The sequence below is a fragment of the Balaenoptera ricei genome, chromosome 12 (assembly GCF_028023285.1).
Source record: "Balaenoptera ricei isolate mBalRic1 chromosome 12, mBalRic1.hap2, whole genome shotgun sequence".
In the NCBI taxonomy this organism is placed as follows: domain Eukaryota; kingdom Metazoa; phylum Chordata; class Mammalia; order Artiodactyla; family Balaenopteridae; genus Balaenoptera; species Balaenoptera ricei.
The window spans coordinates 29,358,137-29,380,356 of record NC_082650.1 but is presented as its reverse complement, the minus strand read 5'-3'; the positions used below and the strand labels follow the sequence as shown (position 1 = coordinate 29,380,356).

Below are 22,220 nucleotides of genomic sequence, written 5' to 3'. Positions count from 1 at the left end.
CACCAGCAGCTCCGCTGGGCTTCTCCAAACTTGGCCATGGCCGTTCTGACTGCGCTCACCATCCTTGCCCTTCTCTGTCACTCTCACTCCCCTTTGCTTTCCACTTCTCCCCACCCGTCCTCTCACATGAACCTTTTCTCCTTTCTCTTTCCAAAGCTTTTACTTGTGTCAGTTGAGTGACCGTAACTTCTGGAACTGTAACTCAGTACTGCAGGCTTTTTGTCATTTAATGCAGCGGGCAAAGGTTTACAGTAGTTGTTTGTGTTCCCAGAGCATCTAAGTGCATTTCTCTAACTCCCAAAGTCAGCTAATACAGGGAGGAGTATTTGCAACACATGGTACAATCAGAAGATCTATCAGAAGACCTAGGGAATTAAGATGTATATATTTGGGGAAAATATTGAATTCCATATAAGACAAAGACATTTAACATCTGCCCAAGTTCTCTCTCATTCCCTTTCTTTCTTTCTTTCTTCTCTCTTTCTCCCTTTCTTTCTTCCTCCCTCCTTTCCTTCCTCCCTCCTTTCCTCTCTCTTTCTTTCCCTTCCTTCCTCCCTCCCTCCCTTTTTTCCTTCCTTCCCTTCCTTTCTTTCTTTCTTTCTTCCTTCCTTCCTTTCTTTCTTCCTTTCTTTCTTTCTTTCTTTCTTTCTTTTTCTTTCTTCTTTCTTTCTTTCTTTCTTTCTTTCTTTCTTTCTTCTTTCTTTCTTTCTTCTTTCTTTCTTTCTTTCTTTCTTTCTTTCTTCCTTTCTTTCTTTCTTTCAATATGGAAGTGACTGGAAACCACATAAATATACATCAGTAAAATCAAATAAATGTATTCCCAACTAAACTTCCCTTTAGTTGGATCCTCAGAATCCATATAGCCACTCTAACTCCACCAGACAGCAGAGGAAGTCTGATGGAAGAAATGTCGTAGTGGATAAATACAGTGTTCTTAACAAATTACAGCAAACGTACAGTCGATCCTCATTATTTGTGGATTCTGTATTTGTGAATTTGCTGACTCACTAAAATTTATATGTAACCCAAAAGTAATATTTGTAGCACATTTTTGGTGGTGGTTCATAGATAGGTACAGAGAAATGAAAAACTTGAGTTGCCCAATGTGCAAGTTCCCAGCTGAGGTTGAACAGGGTGATGCCCTGCCTTCTTGTCTCAGTTCTCATGCTGTAAACAAGTGTCCTTTCTGCAGGCAATTCAGTACCACATTTTTTGCATTTTTGTGCTTTTTGCTGATTTTGCTAGTTCAGTGACCCTGAAGTGTAGTGCTAAATTGCTCTCTAGTGTTCCTAAGTAGAAGAAGGTTGTGAGGTGCCTTGTGGAGAAAATACATTTTGAATAAGCTTCATTCAGGCAAGAATTATTATAGTCTGTCGGTGGTGAGCTCAATGCCAATGAATCAACAGTATATATTAAATAATAAGTCTTTAAACAGAACCATATATAAAATAAAGTTATTGATATGTATTGATCAGTTGACAAAAATGTTGTGACCAGGGCTCACAGGAACCTAACCTTGTATTTCTGCTAGGAGCAACAATTCAATATTCACTAATTCAGCTCTCATGGTGACTTTATAAAATTGTATAATTACTGCAAATAACAAGAGTCAACTGTCTACTACCTTAGCAAATTTTACAAAATCATATGATCATGTGAACACATCACTAGGGCTTCTCACAAGGCCTTGGAAGATACCTGTGCAAGTCAGGAACCTGGAAAGTTAATCTCTGGTTTTTATGACTCTGGGCTGCAGGAACCCAGAAATCATTTAAGCACTTTCCCCAGAGGAATAAGATGTACTTTCTTTGCTTTTGGAAAATGGGAAACTGAGCCTAAAATGCCACTGGTCCATTTGGTGGTGGTTATCTAATTCTGATCTGCCTCCAATTATTGCTATTTACTCCAGGATGATTAACTAGGAAAGCAACAGCCTGATAATTCTCATGAAAATTAGTGATTGTTTGTTTTTCCTTTTCTTAATAGTTGACTTTAATAAGAGTTTTTCTTATGTTTCCTTCTGAAAAACATTAACAAAATGAGAATAATCACCACGCAATAAGGGTTTATTGTGTGAGACAGATTTTATATACTCTGGCATTCAGCCTCAACTATTATTGAGGCAGGTGGTATCATAACTTTCTTACCAAACTCAGCAACAACTGGTTGAGAGGTTGAACTACTTGCCCAGGATCACAAACTTGTAAATGAGAAAACTGGTCTTGAATCCTGGTCCATTTATCTCCAACAGTCATGTTCTTTCCACTCAACTGTCTTGCCCTTCATAGGCAGATCAGCAGAGTATACAAAGATATTTAAGGGGATATAGTCTTCTATTCCTCTCTAAGGAACTGGAGAAGACTCATAATTGGGGAGCTTGAACCAGTAGTTCTGACTCTGTGTGACTCTCTTTTTGTTCATCCCACATCATTCCTGGCCCTTGAAGTCTGGTCTGGGATGGGATGTTGGTCTTTGCTTATCAACCCATAAGGTGGAGGTTCTCTGCCTTTCTTACTGAGATGCTAGGTCTGTTTTTACTTCTGTGACCTTTGTCTGTGTTCAATATCAGCATCATTTTTCCCATGATGATGGGTGTGGGGAGCAGGAAGGCACAGTGGTGTGAGTGCCAAACTTGAAACAGAATTCTTATCTCCAGGTCCCTTGGTTCCAAACTGTACACCACAGCTCCCTGGGACACCCCACCAAATTCACAGGACTGCCAAGGAATGGTTCAAATTTCTGAGGAAACCACAGCGATATTCAACATCTACTGAATAGCACATGAACCAATAGCTCAAGGGAATTCACAGTTTCAAAATGAGATCACATTACATTTCTCTTGATGAAATATCTTTTATTTTTTAATTGGGGTATAGTTGTTTTACAATGTTGTGTTAGTTTCTACTGTACAGAGAAGTGGAGTTCCCTGTGCTATACAACAGTTTCTCATTACTTATCTATTTGATACATATGAGTGTTTATATGTCAATCCCAACCCCCATGTCATCCCACCCTTGATGAAATATGTCTGCAAAGTTGTGTTTTTTTAGAGATTGCTGTGATAAATAGGAATTTTACCTGATTCTAAGATTTCAGAACCTGTGTGGGGCTCAACAGGCACACACATCCTATTGGTAAGTAATTGTGACTATTAAGAATGAAATGGCTATTATTTCTTCTTTCAAATTATGCTTTTTTTTTTTTTTTTTTTTTCCCCCAAGCAGCTAGTAAATTGTTAGGACATAAGTACTTACTCAGTTGTTTGGACCTAACGACTTAATAAATAGAATTGTCAGGTATCTTTCTGGGCCTAGAGCATCAGGAAGAAATTACTGAGACACTAAGGGCACCATGAACTGAGAAGCTTGGGAAGCTCTGAGCTCCGTCCTGGGCAACAAGCTATAGCACTTTAAGTGTTTCCTTTTTTAATTTTTTATCGAACCAAATATCAGTTTTATTACTGATAAATTTAGAAAATATGGTTTTACATCAGTGGCCCACTGGGTTTGCTAATTCGTCAGACCTGAGTTAAACAGATTTATCCACGTGATCACAGGATGCAGGTAGGCTAAACCCAGTATCCCCCAGGGGCAGACCCCTTGCCATGAGACACAGAGCAAACGAGGACATATGTATTTTGCAGATAGGTTGGTTCACAAAAACAGGCAAGAGAAAAAGAGTCTGAGGGTGGGAAAATTCAGTTTCATCAGATAAGTCACTCATTCCCCCTGCTTAGGGAGAAGAGGGAGGGGGAAGGAAGAAAGATCAGGAATATTCCTCGTGGCAGTGTCTCCACACGGAAACCTGAATCAAAGGAAATGGAAATTCCCCCCATATACAAAATGAGTGATAGGGGCTGGACATAGAAAAACAATACATTGTGTTTTAGCAAATAAATTTTCATTTCCTTGCTAGTGAGTCTGAAGCATTTTTCACATTATCAAATTGTCGTAGCTCTTTTGTGAATTGTCTTTTCATGATAAGTACATTTTTTAAAGGCCATTAAAAATTTACCCTGTCGGAAAGGAATATTTGTGATAAGACTGGACAGGGAACGGAGTAGAGAAAGAGCCCTAGCTGAGGACGGGGAAAATTCTTAATCAGTTCCTGGCATTTTCACCCATGATGAAAATCATTTCTCTATTAAGCTCTCTGTATTCTTGAGAGAGTCTGAATTTCTTCCCTTGCAAATGCCTTATTGGCCTCACGCTTCTTTCTTCCAGGCAAGCCTGAACCACAGATGAACTTCCACACTTGCTTTGCCTTGACTACACCGGGGAGATGGGCCTGCCGAGAAAATGCCACAACCAGCACAACTGGAATCACTGCACATTCGTAATTACCACACTCAGCACAGCCCTGCAAACTCGCTCAGCTTCTCTAGAAAGCTTGCTCTCATTCTTTGAAACTTCGAGCCTTTTTCCTTCTGTAAGGAGGAGACGCACACTCCCACACACCCACCACCCACCCTCAGCAATGAATCATGTATTAGGCTGCGGAGAGAAAGCTGAAGACATCAGTCAGGAAGCCCCTTACGTTCCCACCACCAAATCCATACGCTGCCTGCGTTTACACCAGTCTGTCTTCTCCCTTCTCCTCCTTAATGAAAACGAGCAACAGTCCACCTTCTGTCAAACGTTGATCACAGGTACACTGAATGCCATGCCTACTTCCTTACCTGCCTCCTTCCTCCCTCCCGTCCTTATTCCCCTTCTCCCTCCTTCCTACCTTCCTTCCTTCTCAGTAGGACACTCTAGTAGAAGCTTCCTCACTGTACCCCTCTCTACTCAGGCATACAGTCGACCTTGGGTATCTGTGAATATGGAGGGCTGATTGTACTATGTGATTTTATATAAGGGACTTTTAAGCATCCATGGATGGTATCTGTGGGAATCCAGGAACCAATCCCCCTCTGATACTGAGGGACAGCTGTATAGACATCTGCATTATTCTCCAAACCCTCCTCTGACATGGCCTGCTCCCTCCCTGCATCTTGCTTTGCCATTTCCATCATAAGACACTTCTCAAAGGGACGTCTCTTCACACGTCCATCACCCTGTTAGGCTGAAGGTATTTATTAGGGGTAGAGAAAGCTCCCTGGTGGGTTGAGAGGCCTGGAGAAACGGCTTCTAAGCTGATATTCCAGGACTGATTGTGTTGGAATCTTTGGGCAGAGGCCCAGGAATCTCCATATTTAATGAGTGCTCCAGGTCACTCGGCTGGCCTTGGTAAAGACAAAAATTCCTTCCTCTAATTGGTTGTAAGCAGCTTTAAAGCGATCAAACCTTGGTGGTAACCAGGGGCTGGGGATGGGGTGGGGGGTTGGCGGGGGAGGTGGGGATTGGGTATAACTGCTTACTGTGTACGGGGGTTTTCTTTTGGGATGATATGAACGTTTTGGAACCAGATAGAGGTGGTAATTGAATAACATTGTGAACGCCCTAAATACCATTGAATTGTATGCTTTCCGATGCTAACTTTATATTATGTAAATTTCACCTCCAATTACAACACCTACTGAGAAAAAAAATAAACCTTATTTAGTCCTCTCAAGCAGAAAATACTTAAAAATATTTTTGATGGGTTGCTCATCAGAGAATAAAATTATAATAATTAATTACAGGGAGAGGTGGGTTTTTATATAGACGAATAGTCTAGAAGTTTTCTTGATCCACAAAATGTTGGATCATGAGGATTCAGTAGTACAAACTTTATTTGCATTTAACTTGGCCTGCTGTCTATTATTATTATTATTTTTTTTTATAAATTTATCTTTTTATTTATTTTTGCTGTGTTGGGTCTTCGTTTCTGTGCGAGGGCTTTCTCCAGTTGTGGCGAGCGGGGGCCACCATCGCGGTGCGCGGGCCTCTCACTATCGCGGCCTCTCTTGTTGCGGAGCACAGGCTCCAGACGCGCAGGCTCAGTAGTTGTGGCTCACGGGCCTAGTTGCTCTGCGGCATGTGGGATCTTCCCAGACCAGGGCTCGAACCCGTGTCCCCTGCATTGGCAGGCAGATTCTCAACCACTGCGCCACCAGGGAAGCCCTGGTGTCTATTATTTATCTGCATTGGGACCCTCAGGAGGAAGATAAAATAATATTTTGAGATATTATGAAAAAGTATATTTTATTATACCCTATTAACCAATTTGGAAACTGTTGTTTGCACAAGGCACTAAATATTAAAAATGCTATACAAGTATATTATATAAAACACAGGGAAAAATGACTGTAACTACTCAGTAATTTCCAGAATATTTCAGCTTCAGCTTTATGCCACCTCATTTTAAGATGGAGGAGAGCTGTTCCCTGGGGACTAGTTTGCGTTGATAACATGCTGTGCCTTAATGGACCCTCAGCAAAAGCCAAGACTATGAGTGGGATCAATAGTGCATATTCTTTGCTAAAGCTTTTTAATGCATTTAACTACATTTGGGTATTAGTCTTAATAAGCTTTCTGAGCTTTGACTATTATTGCTCCTTAGAGTATTACTAAGAAATACAGAATTGCATGTGGTAGTCCCATTAAATAAGCAAATTAGTATTAGAAATCATTATGAAAACTAATTATTTAGGAAAAGGCAGGCCATGCTACTGGTTGGGAAATCCTGACATTATATTTCGGAATATGAAAATACCCTTCATCCCTGGAGCATCTTCCCCAGAGCAACATCTGAGTGTATTTCCCTAATCCACGTCATCTCTTTTGCTTCTCCGCATGAGGGTGAGAAGAAGCCTCTGCCTGCATAGACTTGATCTTCCTAGGTTGGCAGGGCTCCCCAGGGACGGGAGGGAGACCTGCAGGGCTGGCCAGTGGGTTGGTAAAGTGTTGGATTTGTTGGCTGGGTGCTAAAGGTTGCAGCTACCATGGATTGTCCCCTGTGCACTGGGCACTTTTCATTTGCTACTTTGTTCATGCCTCACAAATAGCAGTCCTCACTTCACAAACAAGAAAACAATCCACACATCTGGAAAGTGGGACTTGCATTTCAAACCTGGGTGGGCCAAACTATGAAATCCTTTCTCCTCTCTGAGGCACCAACCCCTCTCTGCCGGGAACTAGCAAAGGGAAAAATCCCTTTCTTGTTCCAGACAGATGGGAGTGAAGAGTCGCACAGGAAGCAAAGGAAACTCTTTCTTTCTGAGGGGTTGGGTGGGTCTGTGCTTAATTACCATAGAGGACCTGGGAGGTGGAGGAATTTCCTTAGAAGAGTGCATTATTGAACTTGAAAAGAGGATTAGAGCCATTAAATTAGCTCCTTGACACCTTCTGGGAAAAGGTAAATATCATTACAGTTTTTCCATTTAGAGAAACACCAGTACAGAAATATTGAAGAAGTGTCTCCCGTTGTCAGAGAGGTGGGAGAGAGGGGTGGAGTTAAACTGACTTCTCAGATTTCTTACTCTAATTGCTACACCATATTTTCAAACATTAAAACGTCTCAAGCTTTTGGCAAGAAATTTTAAAACATCAAAATTCAATTCTCTGCCAATCACCAGCCATTTAATTTAGGAGTACCTAATTGAGTTTTCTGATTTTAAGGTACTTACAGACTAGAAACTCATATGCTGTACTTGAGCCCAAAGCTAAATTTTTATGGGCAAGTTATAACCTTTCTAATAGACTTTGAACTGCAGCGACTGATCTTTGCAGGTATAACTGTAATGAGCTTTCATCTCTTGTTTGAGTGCATTCTCCACCTGAAATTGAATCTATAATTAATCATGTGCTGGAGTCCAAGCTGCCATCTCAGGAGGACAGCTGGGCGAAAAGGTCAGGGAAAATGGGTCTTTGTTTAAAGTGGTCCCAGCAAAAATATCTCATCTAAAATCTGCGGGAAGTTGACACTTTCATTTTTCTCTTTATCTCAGTGCCTGCACTCTGACAAGCAGAGCAGGAGAGAAGCAAAATTTTGTTCATATTATGGGCATCAAGATCTAAGAAACCTCAGAAAGCAAAGAGACAATCTATTACATTTAAAATATTAGATTTTACGTCAGATACCGGGCATGTTTTTGAACTAGTGTGACTTGATATGTAGTCTAGGGACACTTACATATCAATTTGGACGGTGATGAGTCACATCTAAGTTGAACATATATGTATATCTATAATTAAGCTTCGTCCAAATGTTTCTACAAGAAAGGAGCTGCTTTCTTATATTACATCTTTTTTTTTTTTAATTTATTTATTTTATTTATTTATTTTTGGCTGCATTGGGTCTTCGTTGCTGTACACAGGCTTTCTCTAGTTGCGGCAAGCAGGGGCTACTCTTCCTTGCAGTGTGCGTGCTTCTCATTGCAGTGGCTTCTCTTGTTGAGGAGCATGGGCTCTAGGCACACGGGCTTCAGTAGTTGTGGCACATGGGCTCAGTAGTTGTGGCTCGCGGGCTCTAGAGCGCAGGCTCAGTAGTTGTGGCTCATGGGCTTAGTTGCTCCGCGGCATGTGGGATCTTCCCAGACCAGGGCTCGAACCCGTGTCCTCTGCATTGGCAGGCGGATTCTTAACCACTGCGCCACCAGGGAAGCCCTTATATTATATCTTGGTACAAAGATGTAACCACCCAAAATATTTATTGAAGAACAACCTGTTTCAACCTTCCTAATCTTACTGTGGTGATTGGAGAGAGAAAACTACTACATTTAAATGGAGCTCCATGTCTTACATGTAGTCAAGGCTATGTAAATGTTTGTTGAATGAATGCATGAACATATAAATGGATAATAAAGTGTGACAGAATCGACCAAGTTCCTTCTGTGTCACATTGGCTTTTAAAAGGGATTTTTTCTTCTTTTTAAAAATTGAAGTATATTTGTTTTACAATGTTTCAGGTGTACAGCAAAGTGATTCAGTTTATATATATATATATATATATATATATATATATATATACATATTTATATATTTATATATATATGTATATATATATTATTTTTTAGATTTTTTTTTTTTTTTTGGCCACGCTGCGTGGCTTGTGGGATCTTAGTTCCCTGACCAAGGATTGAACCCCAGCCCACAGCAGTAGAAGCGTGGAGTCCTAACCACTGGACCACCATGGAATTCCCCAGATTCTTTTCCATTGTAAGTTATTACAAGATATTGAATATAGTTTCCTGTGCTATACAGGTCCTTGTTGTTTATCTATTTTATATATAGTAGTGTGTATCTGTTAATTCCAAGTTCCCAGGTTATCCCCTCCCACTTTCCCCTTTGGTAACCATAAGTTTATTTTCTATGTCTGTGTAAAATGGATTAAGTTGAGTCCAAAAAGCACTCTCAGAGTGGATATGACTGTATTACAGAAACAATCCTTGGGCAAAATAAGTTTCCTCGGAAAAAATTCCTGCATAGAGAATTAGTGTTGGTGTCTTCAGAATTTGGTTGGCAGAACCACTAAAGAATCCTGAGAATAAAGACAACCTGCCTCTTAGCCTCTAGTAGATCATGTGTGGGTGGGTCTTGCCACTTCCAGGTATGACTTTATGAGTGGAAAGAAGCCCCCTTCATGAAGGAGTATTTTTAACCACAGATGCAGACAAATGCCAGGAATCCTTTTAAAAGGATTTCCTATGGATGGAAGAAGGTGTCTTAAAAGCTCTCCGTTTCCTATGTGATTGAGCCACTGTGAGGAGATTCACAGTTGACTGAAAAGGCACTGAATCCCTGAAACCAAACATATAAGGTATAATAGAAGCCACATCATGGGCTTTGAAATCAGAGTTTTGGGGTGTGAATAAAAACACAATTACTAGTTATGACTTTTACTTGACCTCTTTGAGGCTCAATTTCTTTTTTTCTTTCCTTTTTTTTTTAGTGGCTTAAAAGAAACAAAAATTTATTATCTTACAGTTCTGAAGGACAGAAGTCTGGCACAGGTCTCAATGGGCTAAAATCAAGGTGTTGGTAGGGATGAATTGTTTTCTGGAGCTCTTGGGGAGAATCTGTTTCCTTTCCTTTTCCAGTTTCTAGAGGCTGCCTACATTCCTTGGCTTGTGGCTCCCTTTCTCTGTCTTCAAAGCCAGCAATGGTGTGTCTCTGACCATTCTTCCACAGTCACATCTTGAGACTCAATTTCTTTATGTGTAAAGTGAAGGTATTATTCTAGAAGTATTATTCTAGAGGTATTCTAAAGTTGAAGGTATTATCTACTCTATAGAAGGGTGAAATAATATATGTAAAATGATTAGTGCAATACCATTCTCTTAGCAGTTGCTTGATAAACGGTAACTATCGACATTATTGAACAGACACACATCCTACCTTGAAATGTTCATTACCTGCCTCTACCTCTTTAGACAGTCACACAATATTTATTGTGCAGCTACTATAAGCCAGAAGGATGCTAGGTATCACACACACAGTGTTGACCAAACACATATAACCCCCTGTTCTCATGGAGTTTACAGTCTAGGAGGGAAGATGGACATTAAACCAGTAATCTTGGGACTTCCCTGGTGGTCCAGTGGTTAAGACTCCTGTGCTACCAATGCAGGGGGCACTGGTTCTACCCCTGGTCGGGGAACTAAGATCCCACGTGTCACATGGCGCGGCCAAAAATAAATAAACAAACCAGTAATCTTTAGGCAGAAAAATCGGAAAATGTGAAATGACCATGGGTGATCCAACAATCCAAGCTTTATTATTTTGAACAATTTTTAATCCTTTCCTTCCCTTGCCCTCTTTGTCTCTTCCCATGGGCTATAGGGAAGTTCAGAAGAAATGTATTATTATCCGTTTCTTTAGTCTTAATAATTTTTAAAACCACAGGCTTTAAGGTAGTTTAAAATGGGTAATTCAATGTATTAATCAGTATTTTTGTTGCAGAAAATAGAATCTTCTCTGGCTAGCGATGCAGAATGGTATTTACTACGGAGTGTTGATACTAATTCCCAAACCGTTGGAAGATGCCAAGAAACAAATCTAGGCTGAGTTACCAGGAATGAGCCCCAAGCCACACTGTAGAACCAGGCCATTAAGGGTGGTTGTCCCCTCTACACTGATCAGGAAGCTATCAAATCAAGAAGTTGCCACCTCAGCTGCCAGGGCCGGTTCCACACCTCCCTGTACCCACAAAATGAGCGCCTTGTACCCTGCCTTTCCCCCCACATGACTCAGTTCTGAATCAGAGTCTTATGTGAGTGCATCTAATTGGAGACACCCACATCACATACAGAACAGCACTATAAACCACACCTGGAAAACGTGCTTTTTGCTGTTTAGTCTAAGGACCCTTAAAAGGGCCTGGAGTGGGTATAGAGCGAGGTAATCCACAGTATCCCTTACGAAAGTGTTTGGTAGAGGCATAACCATCAATTGAACAAGGGCATCTTTTCATGAGAAGAGCATTTCTCTTGCATTTCCAACAATTTCATTGGCTGCATGGCAGTTGGAGCCACCCTTTTTAACTGTTTAGTTCACTAATTCATCTCAACCTATAATTAGAATAGATGTTAAGTTTTTGTAATTTTTTTTTTTTAATGCCTGACCTGGGATGAGTTATTTATTAGGAGAATACTACAAGTGTCTGCTGTCAGTTTCTTGATGTGCCATAGTTTCCCTCTTGGTTTTGCCAGTTGTTAGTCAATGTGACTTGCATGTGTAATTGATGAAATGGATTGAGAAATGGAATGTGACATGTGTGACCAAACCAAATCTTTCAACATCCTTGTTTGTTTATCAGAAATCAAAGCTGCTAAGAAGAGTGCAAAAAAAACAAAAAACAAAAAAAACCAAAAGCCAATCATTCATAAGTTTAAAAACAAATAACCTCTGTGTGTGTGTGTGTGTGTGTGTGTGTGTGTGTGTGTAGATCAAATTTAAAAACAAAAAACAAATTACAGCCAGGGAGTAAGGGAATAAGGTGGGTGGGTGGCAATAATGCTTTTTATGGACACTGACATTTTAATTTCATATAATGTCAATGTTCAGGAAATACTTTTCTTTTGATTTTTTTTCCCCAACAATTAAAAAAAGTAAAAACCATTCTTAGCTCATCGACCGAACAAACACAGGTGGTGGTTCAGATCTGATCCTCTGGCTCTAGTTTGCCAACCCCTGTTACAGATCATTAGTGTTTCCACCCATTTAGGCTGAAGGTTCATGGATCCTGACAAGCTGGAGAAGTAACCTATGGGGTTACAATGTGTTATTCTGATCTCTTCTATGCAAACAAATATTATTACCTAAAGATGATGCAACCACAAAGCCGGATGGTGACTGCATTTACATTATAGACTGAGTGTCCATGGTGGAAATGAGGTGTGGATTCACATCTGGTAAGCAAAGTGGCATGTCCACAACTGACTCACCCAAGCACTATCCCATTTAATAGTTACATAATAGTTACGATTTCTAGGGTAGTAGCATTAGTCATTAGGATGTTATGTCATTGACTGATGGTTTGTATGAATTGTGAAACTGATGGATCTACTTTAATTTTCACCTGTTATAAATTTTTTCATAATCGAGGGTGGAGAGAGATCTTATGGGCTCTGGGAGTGACAGAAGAAATTTTCTCAGCTTTGCTCTTGGGACATGAGTTGCTGAGCCTTAAAGATGCAAAGAACTAGGATTACTTGTTTTTAGGAAGATAGTGTCTATTATGCTTCTTTGTAAGGAGAAGACCCTCCTGTAGGTATGAGCAGAACGCTGCAGTTTTGGCTTCACCTTTTCCAGTGTTTCTGACTGGAGTCCTTAATCAGAAATATCTATTATAGTGTGCACTCCCGAGCCCCTCCCCAGAGCTACTACTGAGTCAGAAGGTCTGGGGTGGGTCCCAAGATTCCAACTTTCAACAGGTGATTATTATGCCTGTGAGAAACTTATGGTTTACTTGAGGCTTCTATTGCCCCAGAATAAAACGTCCAGGGCTTTGTTTCTTTGCCATATTTTAGGACACGAGACTTTCTCCAGAGGCTGAGAACCCCAAGGCCTGAAGGTATAGTGATCACTGAGTGGACCTCAGGCCTTCCCCTTGGGGTCCTGCCACCTGCATGGCACTACCAGGGGGGAACACTGCTGACGGTCCCCTCCCTCTGCCGCCTTCTCCCCTCCCTTCCTGTTGCCTACAAAGCTCCTGCCCACTGTCTACTGCCCCTGCTTCCCATCTCCTCCGCCCTCTCTCCCTGCCCTTCAATAAACTTCAGCTTCCCCAGATGTCAGAGATGCTCTCTTCTGCTTTCAGCTCTACAAAAGCCACCAAGGCAAGAACATATAGATAGCTAGTGGGAACCTGCTGTATAGCACAGGGAGCTCAGCTCGGTGCTCTGTGATGACCTAAATGGGTGGGATGGGGGTGGGTGGGAGGGAGGTCCAAGAGGGAGGGGATATATGTATACATATAGCTGATTCCCTTCGTTGTACAGCAGAAACTAACACAGCATTGCAAAGCAACTATACTCCAATTCAAAAAAAAAAAAAAAAAAAGAACATACCAGGAGACTAGCTAACTTCTAGGAACAAGGCAAGGAGAAAACACAGAGAACAAAACACAGGGTATTATCTCAATAAATTATCCAGTCACCCACTGAAGCCTGAAAACCACAGGTCTGCATATATAAGTCAGTTTGAAAAATGATGAGCTCAATCAGAAAGCCAGCCAGCCAGTGAGTGGCTGGTGTGGAGGGAGGTGGTCAGGCCCCACCTGAAGATCGGGTCATTGTACTCACCCCCTCCCCACAGCCAAGCTTTCAGTCATCACCAGAAGAAACAGTTACCTTGGCTCTTAGGGCCGGTCCTATTTAGGACACGAGGGACTTAGAAAGCCCTGCTCAGATACTCACATCCCACACATTGAGTCACTCAACATGCTTTTCTGGTCTTGATCTTGAGTTCCAGTTCTGGTAACTGGGCTTCTGGCTATTTCAGACACTAGGCTGCTGAGGTCTCCACTTCTCATAAGGATCCTGCATTTCTCATTTCTGGTGCCCAGTGCATCCTAATTCACATAGCTCTCAGCCCCTGTGATATTGGGGTGCTACCTCGATCATACCTCGATTCTTCTCAGGGGCTGGAGTCCTGTTCTGAACCGATTCCCACTGCCTAAGACAGAGTCCCCCAAAACAAAGCTCTTTTTTTCTGAATTCACCTGCTCCTGAAGTCTCTCCTGCTAGGTGAGCCATTTGCCTACCTGGACTCCTGAACACTGGCTTTTGTTTACTTCTAGCAACTACTTAGGTCCAGTGTTTCTGAAACCTCTGTGTGCATCAGAATCCCTGGAGGGCCTGGTAAAAAACATATTGCTGGGCTCCAACTCTGATTTTCTGGTTCTGCAGGATTGGAGTGGGACCAGGGGATTGAATTTCTAACTTGTTCCCAGGTGATGCTGGGACCTGCACTTTGAGAACCACCACAAGCCTACTGTTAGAATAAATTCTCCTCCAGAAGTTTCGCTGTCCCCATCCTCCAGGAAGCAAGAATGATTTGTGATCCCAGGGCCTCTGACTTCTCCAGATTCTGTTTCAGTTTATAAGGTCATATCTAGCCTGATGAAAGCCATTTGTGTATTGTGGGTATTTAACTGAATTCACTCATGCGTTTCACTTCCAAACCATTCTGTAGTCACAGATGCAGAATCACATTGTCACAGGATATTTTCTTATTGCAGAGTTGGCGACCATCATCACCACTACTGAGCCTCTAGTCTGCAGCCGGGCATTCACACGCATATCACTCCAAGTCCTGGTAGGAAAGACACCCCACAGTCCCACGGGGAATCTGAGGAGAGTTCAACAAAGGAACTACTTCCGAAGTGTGGGCAGAGTTTCAGGAAACCACAAAGGATGCTGTGGTCCCCTGGGGCTAGGAAGAGTGGGATCCCAGTCCTGGAGCCCACAGAGTGTAGCTGTTTGGAGAAGGCTGCCTCATGGGAACTGTGGCTTCTGTGGGGCAAGAGGCTGATCTACAACGACCCAGCAGGAGGGGAGCTGGGGTAGTCAATACCTGGCTTTCTCTCTCCTCCCGCCTCTGGTCCTGCACTGGTCCTCCACGGGCACAACCCCCAGGAAGTCAGGTGGCAACAGAGCCTGTTGGTATGGTGTATGGTGCCTGTGGACCAAGCTCCTGAGGGCACAGCTCCAGTAGAAAAGGGCAACGCGTGAATCTGGAAGGGCCTGTGTAGGTTGTCAAGGGCCACACAGACCCTTCTAAGCAGCCCTCTCAGGAAATGATAGTTTCCTCACCTTACAGGCTCCGCGGGGCTAGGTACCCTCCACTGCATTAACATGGTTAATAGACTTCAGAGCTGAGGCTCAAAATCATGGTGAGTTTGCCTCCACTAGATGAAAGGGGACGACAGAAGAGAAGAGTACCTCCCTGGAGACCCGGGAAGTCTCCCATATTTCGTGTGTCTGTTCATCCTGGGAGACTTCAGGTGCTGGGAGGAGAGCTTCACATCGTGTGCTTCTGAGATGCTGGGGCAGGAAATGGTGTTTGTTGTGGGAGGTGCAGACGGGTTCGGAGAAAATCTGCTTTCATACAGACCACGTGCTCTAATTCACCAACACAGACCCGAAGGAAGGACATATATATTCTTTGGGGTCTATAAGAAACAGCAAACAGAACAGGCATGGATTAAAACATGCTGACTTCTTTTGGTGGGTGTCACTCCCACCTTTGCTGGTCAATCATTGTACAACTTTGTCTCATCATCATCATCGGTCCATCGTTGTTTACCAGACACTCTCATGTGCGTGGCTCATAGACAGGCCTCACAGTTTTCTGTCTAAATAATAATACTTGTGAAACTTATGACATCAATACATCAATAACTTAATTGATGCTTGCTAATTATTTTGACATTCTTAGGTAGAAGGTGCTAAATAGCTTTTATTTTCCTCTTCTGAGATGAAGAGATGTGGCATTGAAGGAGAGAGATCTTGCAATATGACTTTTCCTTTGCAACACTGAACATTTTACTCCTAAACACAATGCGAGCGTCTTTTAAAAAAGCCAACATAATTGTTGCAGAAGTTCAAAAACATGCTATTCAGCAATGTGCCTTCTGTCTGCCTGGGACCTTTGTGCCACGGCTGTAGGTCAGCAAGGAGAGAAGGGTTCAGAAAAATGATCTAACTAAGCTCGCATTCTGGGAGGAAGAGGAAAGATTTAAAACACATTTAAATATCTTCAGAGGCAGGGCAGGGAAGAGGGACGGGGTAGGTAGGAAGAAGACTTGGACCACAGGGATGCAGGAACGCCGGGCTACCGGAAAAGCGCCCGCCTGTCTGTGGAGGCGGCTGCTCTTGACTGCAGTTGATTCTTTGCTGTTTAGGGGTGTGGGCCTCAATCTTTCTAGTTTCTCTTAAAAAGCCAGGATCTGAAATTTAACTTTTCATTGTTGACCATTAAAAAATAATGAACTAGGGCTTCCCTGGTGGCGCAGTGGTTGAGAGTCTGCCTGCCAATGCAGGGGACACGGGTTCGAGCCCTGGTCTGGGAAGATCCCACATGCCGCGGAGCAACTAGGCCCGTGAGCCACAACTACTGAGCCTGCGCGTCTGGAGCCCGTGCTCCGCAACAAGAGAGGCTGCGATAGTGAGAGGCCCGTGCACCGCGATGAAGAGTGGCCCCCGCTTGCCACAACTAGAGAAAGCCCTCGCACAGAAACGAAGACCCAACACAGCTAAAAATAAATAAATAAATTTGAAAAAAGAAAAAAAAAGCCTTGCCTGGGCTCTTATAAAAAAAATAAAATAAAATAATGAACTAAATAAAACACATTTGAAATAAAAATAACATAAAATTAAAAACACTTAAAAAAACACTAAGTAAAATAAACATAATATCATGTGTCTCTGTGAGTCCAGGTCAGGGGCTCTAAGAATAGAAACCCATTATTCTAAAAATAAAGAGATCCATTGAATGAACTATTTCTAGTCTTAAAATGTAAAATTTATCTTCCAGAATTGAAGTCAATTGGGGCTAAAGGTTACAGGGGATATAGGTTATAGGATATATATTAAGAAGATCACTATTTTAAGCTTCCTTTACTCAGAGGCGTTTGCTCAGATCCAACCTTTGTTCCTTCCCCCTTTTAATTTATGAAGAGCACAGATACCACATGCAATTCGCTTTTAATGTATTTTTAAAGTTCAGACTGAAAAGTAAAAGCCTCTTACCTCCCATTTGTTTAAGTTGGTTAAGCAAAAATAGGCCTCTTTTTCTTCACAACTTGCACAAATCATTTTATTAATAATTTATCACAATGTTCCGTAGCAGAGATAAAGCAGACGCCTACATCATCATTATGTGCTCAGGGGCTCTGCAGTGCCTTTAATTCCCCTGCACCTGCTGTCACCTGCTCTCGGCTGTCTCTCTAAGGTTTGTATTTTCTATGATGCTGGCTGTATAACCTTTAGCATCACGTTGCAAGCTGCGTGGCTAGGTTGCTGCTGCATAGGGACAGCAGACGGGTACAGCTTGCTGTGACCCCATCTTCAAGCCCGCTTCTCAGGGCCGTGCACCGTGATGTGGGGCCAAGCCCCTGGGCCACGATGCATCAGGAACCTCCCTGCTGATCTTGGCTCAGCCATGAACTGGGCTAGAGAACGAGGCAAGCTGGGGCGGAGTCTCTTTATTTATTAAATGTGGGCATCTGACCCCATGTTAGGTTGTCCTTTCCAGCTCAGAGGGAAAAGCAGATTTGTCACCAGGTGAACGCTTACCTGGGATGTCCTTAAAGCCTGTCCTTCTCTACTCAATGACCAGACAGCACTGGACACAGACCATGGCAAGCACAGGACTTACTGTCAGCAGAACTCTCTCCCCTTTCCACGATGTCTGACTGGGAATGCTGTCTTCTCTTGTCCTCTGCAGAGAGGATCCATCTTCAGCTTCTTGCTTAACCTCTTTGATCAAAGCCTCTCCTTTGAGCAAGTGTTCGGTCCTTTCGAGGCATTGGCATTTCTAGAAATATCATGAATTAAGCACTCACATGTATTATCTCATTGAAGGCAACTTGATGAACTAGGAATTGTTTTTGTTTTGAAAATGTGGGCACACAGGCTGAGATAAATTAAGGACACAGGGTTGGTAAGGGATGGAGCTGAGATCTGAACCCTTCTAAGACTATTATCTGCCACTAGAATGTAACAGAAAAGGGATTTTAAAAGCTTCTCTCTTACTTCTCTCTCTCTCCTCTTTCTCTCTCTCTTTTACTTAGATTCTGCCCAGGAAAAAAAAAAAAAAAAAGTTCTACATCAGTGGATCTCTGGGCACATGTAAGACCGCAGTGAAGACTGCTCCTCTCTGAGGTCCTTGAATTTTATGTCCACGCGGAGGAAGGGAAGAACAAGGGGCAGGAGGGGGGAGGGAGAGTTAGGAATTCCTAATAGTTGTGGAATCTTCAGTAGAAAGAGGAGGAAAGAGAACTATGCAAAAATAGAAAGCAAGAAATAAAGGAAATGCTTATTGCCACTAAAGTGTCAACTTACCCCGGGGCATTAATCAGATGCAATTTATTATCAGTATAAATAGTTGAAGTATACTTTTGCTTTTTCATGTGATCACTCTTTAGTTCTTATTTGGGTATCAGTTTTATTGCATTTGTTCTTTTATATTGTCGAGAAAGAATTACCACACAGGACTGAGGTTATAATGGTGGAATTCTGGACAGCCCAAGATACATATTGAGGATAATTTGGTCAAGGTGCTTTCCCAGAATCATTTACCTTGCTGCTGCTTACTTCTTATGAGGCTCCTTATGGAAGATCAATTAGATCAGCTAAAGAAGCAACTTGGTTAGTAAGAAAGCTGAAATCAGAAGGTTAACTTTTTTTTTTTTTTTGCAACAGAGATTTTGTCAAAAGTTAGTCGTTTTCACAATAGGTGCCATCAGTAGAGTGTGATGGTTAAGACTGAGTCAGGCTAAAGCCCTGGCTCCCTACTTCCCAGCTGCCCTTGACAACTCACCTCTGCCTCGGTTATCTTGTATGTAAAATGGGGAAAAGGACACCACCTATATCCTAGTGTGTGTTATGAGGTTTAACTAGAGTAACATGTTTATAGCACTTAGCACAGCATCTGGCAAATGGTAAATGCTATGTTGCAGATATGTATACATGTATAATGTATACGTGTTTGTATACATTATGCTTATATACTTACATGTATGCATTTTTAAATTGATTCTGTAGTCAAACATCAATTTGGAGCCATCTAGAGAATGTTTCACAAGGACACTGAATTTCTTTAAAATGCGTGTAAAAAATGCTACAGAGCAAGGCATCTGGGGACACTTCTATACATGCATCTGTGGTTCAATGGAATTTGGTTGTTTCTTTTTGCCTTTTACTGGCTGTTTGTTGTGATAGAGCAGAAGCATCTCAAGACAGAACTCTCCAGAGCCTGGGGCCCTCATGTAGGCTAGCTAGAAGGGCTGCCTTGGGCCTGCACCTCAGAAGAGAGACTTAGGCAAGTAACCAGTACTTAGTCCATCTCTCTCATTCATTCATTCCCTCTGCAAGCTCCCTACTTGCCTAGATGTCTCCACTGTGTGGTCCTGAGTTGGATGGGATAGAATTCCTCAACTGGGCTTAATTGGATATGGGGTGTTGTTCTGACCTAGAAAACACATTGTTCATGATTCTGATACATGTGACCAAAGGACTCCCAGGAAGAGACTGTGAATCAGTTTACTACAAAGCTGAGGGCTCATAAATACGATAATTTATGTGTTTATGATTCGGTGGTAAAAGGAGGGAGGAGGAATTGAGTCCATTAGCCAAGCAAGCACCCTGAGGTCTCCACGTTCCGGCTGCCACTGCAGGTGGGAGATTTCTTCCTGGGCTTTCATGAGTCCATTAAACTTTGTTGGTTTTGCTGAGACACCTCCCACCTCTGCTACATCCTACAACTAGCCATTTATTCTCTTTCTAGCTCAGTTGACCAATGCATGATGGATGGATAGTAATGTTTACTTCCTGCTGAGTGGTACTGTGATATTTTGAACATGTAAAATGATACACTTGAGAAGCATGCAGAGAATATTGTTATGTTTGAGTATTTCAACAGGATTCGAGTGGAAGGGGTGGGAACAGTTTGGACAAATAACACAGATTAAATGTACCTGTTACCTGAGCCAGTTGTTCTATTAAAAGGGACTTGTTTGTAAAGGTTGGAGACCAAATAAATATGTTTTTTTTTTTTTTTAAAGATTGATTGATTGATTGATTGATTGATTGCTATGTTGGGTCTTCGTTTCTGTGCTAAGGCTTTCTCTAGTTGCGGCAAGCGGGGGCCACTCTTCATCGCGGTGCGCGGGCCTCTCACTATCGTGGCCTCTCTTGTTGCGGAGCACAGGCTCCAGACGCGCAGGCTCAGCAGTTGTGGCTCATGGGCCCAGTTGCTCCACGGCATGTGGGATCTTCCCAGACCAGGGCTCGAACCCGTGTCCCCTGCATTAGCAGGCAGATTCACAACCACTGCGCCACCAGGGAAGCCCAATAAATATGTTTTAAGGGTGGATTGATCCACAGAGGCATACAGGGAAGTGGTTGAATGCCCTGGCTTTGGGCTCACCTCTGGTTCTGCCCACTTGCTAACTGTGTGTCCCTGGTAAAATCAGCTAACCCTCTGAGCTTTAATTTCCTCCTCTGAAAAGGGAGATGGTAATACCTACTTTAAGAGGGTTGTAAAGACTAAATTCAATAACATGCGTTAAGAATTTAGTGTAGTGCTTGGCACATAGGTTTCATCTATACATGTTGGCTGAAGAGCTCTCAGAATGAGTGACGGTACCATGCTAATTTCATCATTTGAGGATGACAGATGGAAATAAATCTAAATAACACATACTTTAGGGCAAGGTTTCTGATTGATCTTTTGATCTCTTCAGAAATAAGACAACGTTGCATTGTTTGTTCTTCTCAATACTTCAGAGATTATGTTGTTGTTGCTTTTTTTTCCCCCAGAGCTTTATGACCCCATATGCTACCGAAGAACCTCATACCTCATTTTATGAACAAGTTGTTTTCCAAAAGTTTACTTGCCTGTCGGCTGTTTGAAATTTTTAGAATATTTTTCAATAGAAACAATGCTGTAAATGGTGAAGACATCCCCAGGCCAGGTCAGGCCATAACAGCTCATTTAAGACAATGTCATTGAATTAAGGTAGAGCTAATGAGTTGTTCCTCTCCACGCATCCTTTAGATACCAGTCTCCAAGCTCAAAAGTTTACTCTCATTTTACCTGCTCAGAGATGTATGGCTCTCCTCGACTTTTGGGATGACCCAGACTCTGCTGGGCGTAAGAATCTGGTTTCCAACTTACCTCCCATCACTCTTTCCAACAAGACCACCACGCTTCCTTCCTTCATCCATCCCCAGGCCTAGCTTTTTCATCCTTAGCGGGAAAAACTTGTAGAAGTGTTAAGACAGAAGTATTCAATCCTCAAGAAGAGAAAACAGCATTTTTTTTCTTCTTCTTGGATCAGGGTCTGCTCTTGGCAGAGATAGTTGCACAGATATCACAGTGATATCTTAGTCGATCTTTCCTAGAGTCAGTAAATAAATGGACCTGAGAATGAGGAAGGGGAGTCAGCCTTCACGTCACCTATGTCAGCTCTCACTAAAGAGTGGATGTGTCATGGAGATAAAGAGCACCCACTCTTTCATGTACACTTACTTTTTCATGTGACTTTTTTGCCTCTGACACTAAATTGTAGTCCCAAAAGACAGGATCTTTCTATCTTCCAGTGTACCTAGTATGGCCCTTGGCCAATGGCACGGGGAAGGTGTTCAATAAGTATATATTTTTTATGATGGTGCTTCAAATTCTTGTATGTACTTCAAGTTATCTTGTCCTAAGTAAGTAAAAGGGTCTGGGAAAGAAGGAAAATAACAGTATGATGCAGACATAATTTTTTTTTTTTCTATCTAATAACAATCTAAAAGACATCCAAGTACTCAACCCAGAGAAAATCAGAGCAGGTGATTTATTAAACTGGTGTGATAATGTGGTTTTGCTCTTCATTAAAAAAAAAAAAAAGGGGAATTTTTACAATAGTGTTTGTCCAATATCATAGTGATTAAAAAAACATCTAAGGCTACTTTTAACATAACAGATTTGTCCTGAAACTTAATGGAATCAGAGTTACTTTGCACCAGGGAAAATATATTTCCTCTCTCTTTCCACCTCAATCTCTCACCTCCTCATCCCACTGCATTATTGGTCAAAATTACCTGAGATTTTAAGCTCATTTCTCAATTATGCCTAAAATTCAAT

General features: G+C 42.0%; 1 long non-coding RNA gene across 1 annotated transcript; it reads right to left on the bottom strand.

Annotated features, from left to right (window-relative positions):
* Window positions 1-15,494: 15,494 nt before the first annotated feature.
* On the bottom strand, window positions 15,495-21,314 carry LOC132376193 (uncharacterized). The gene is made up of 3 exons (XR_009506239.1): window positions 21,267-21,314; window positions 17,745-17,903; window positions 15,495-15,537 (listed from the first exon to the last, which is right to left on the bottom strand). It is a non-coding gene; the product is annotated as an uncharacterized LOC132376193 (long non-coding RNA).
* Window positions 21,315-22,220: the final 906 nt, after the last annotated feature.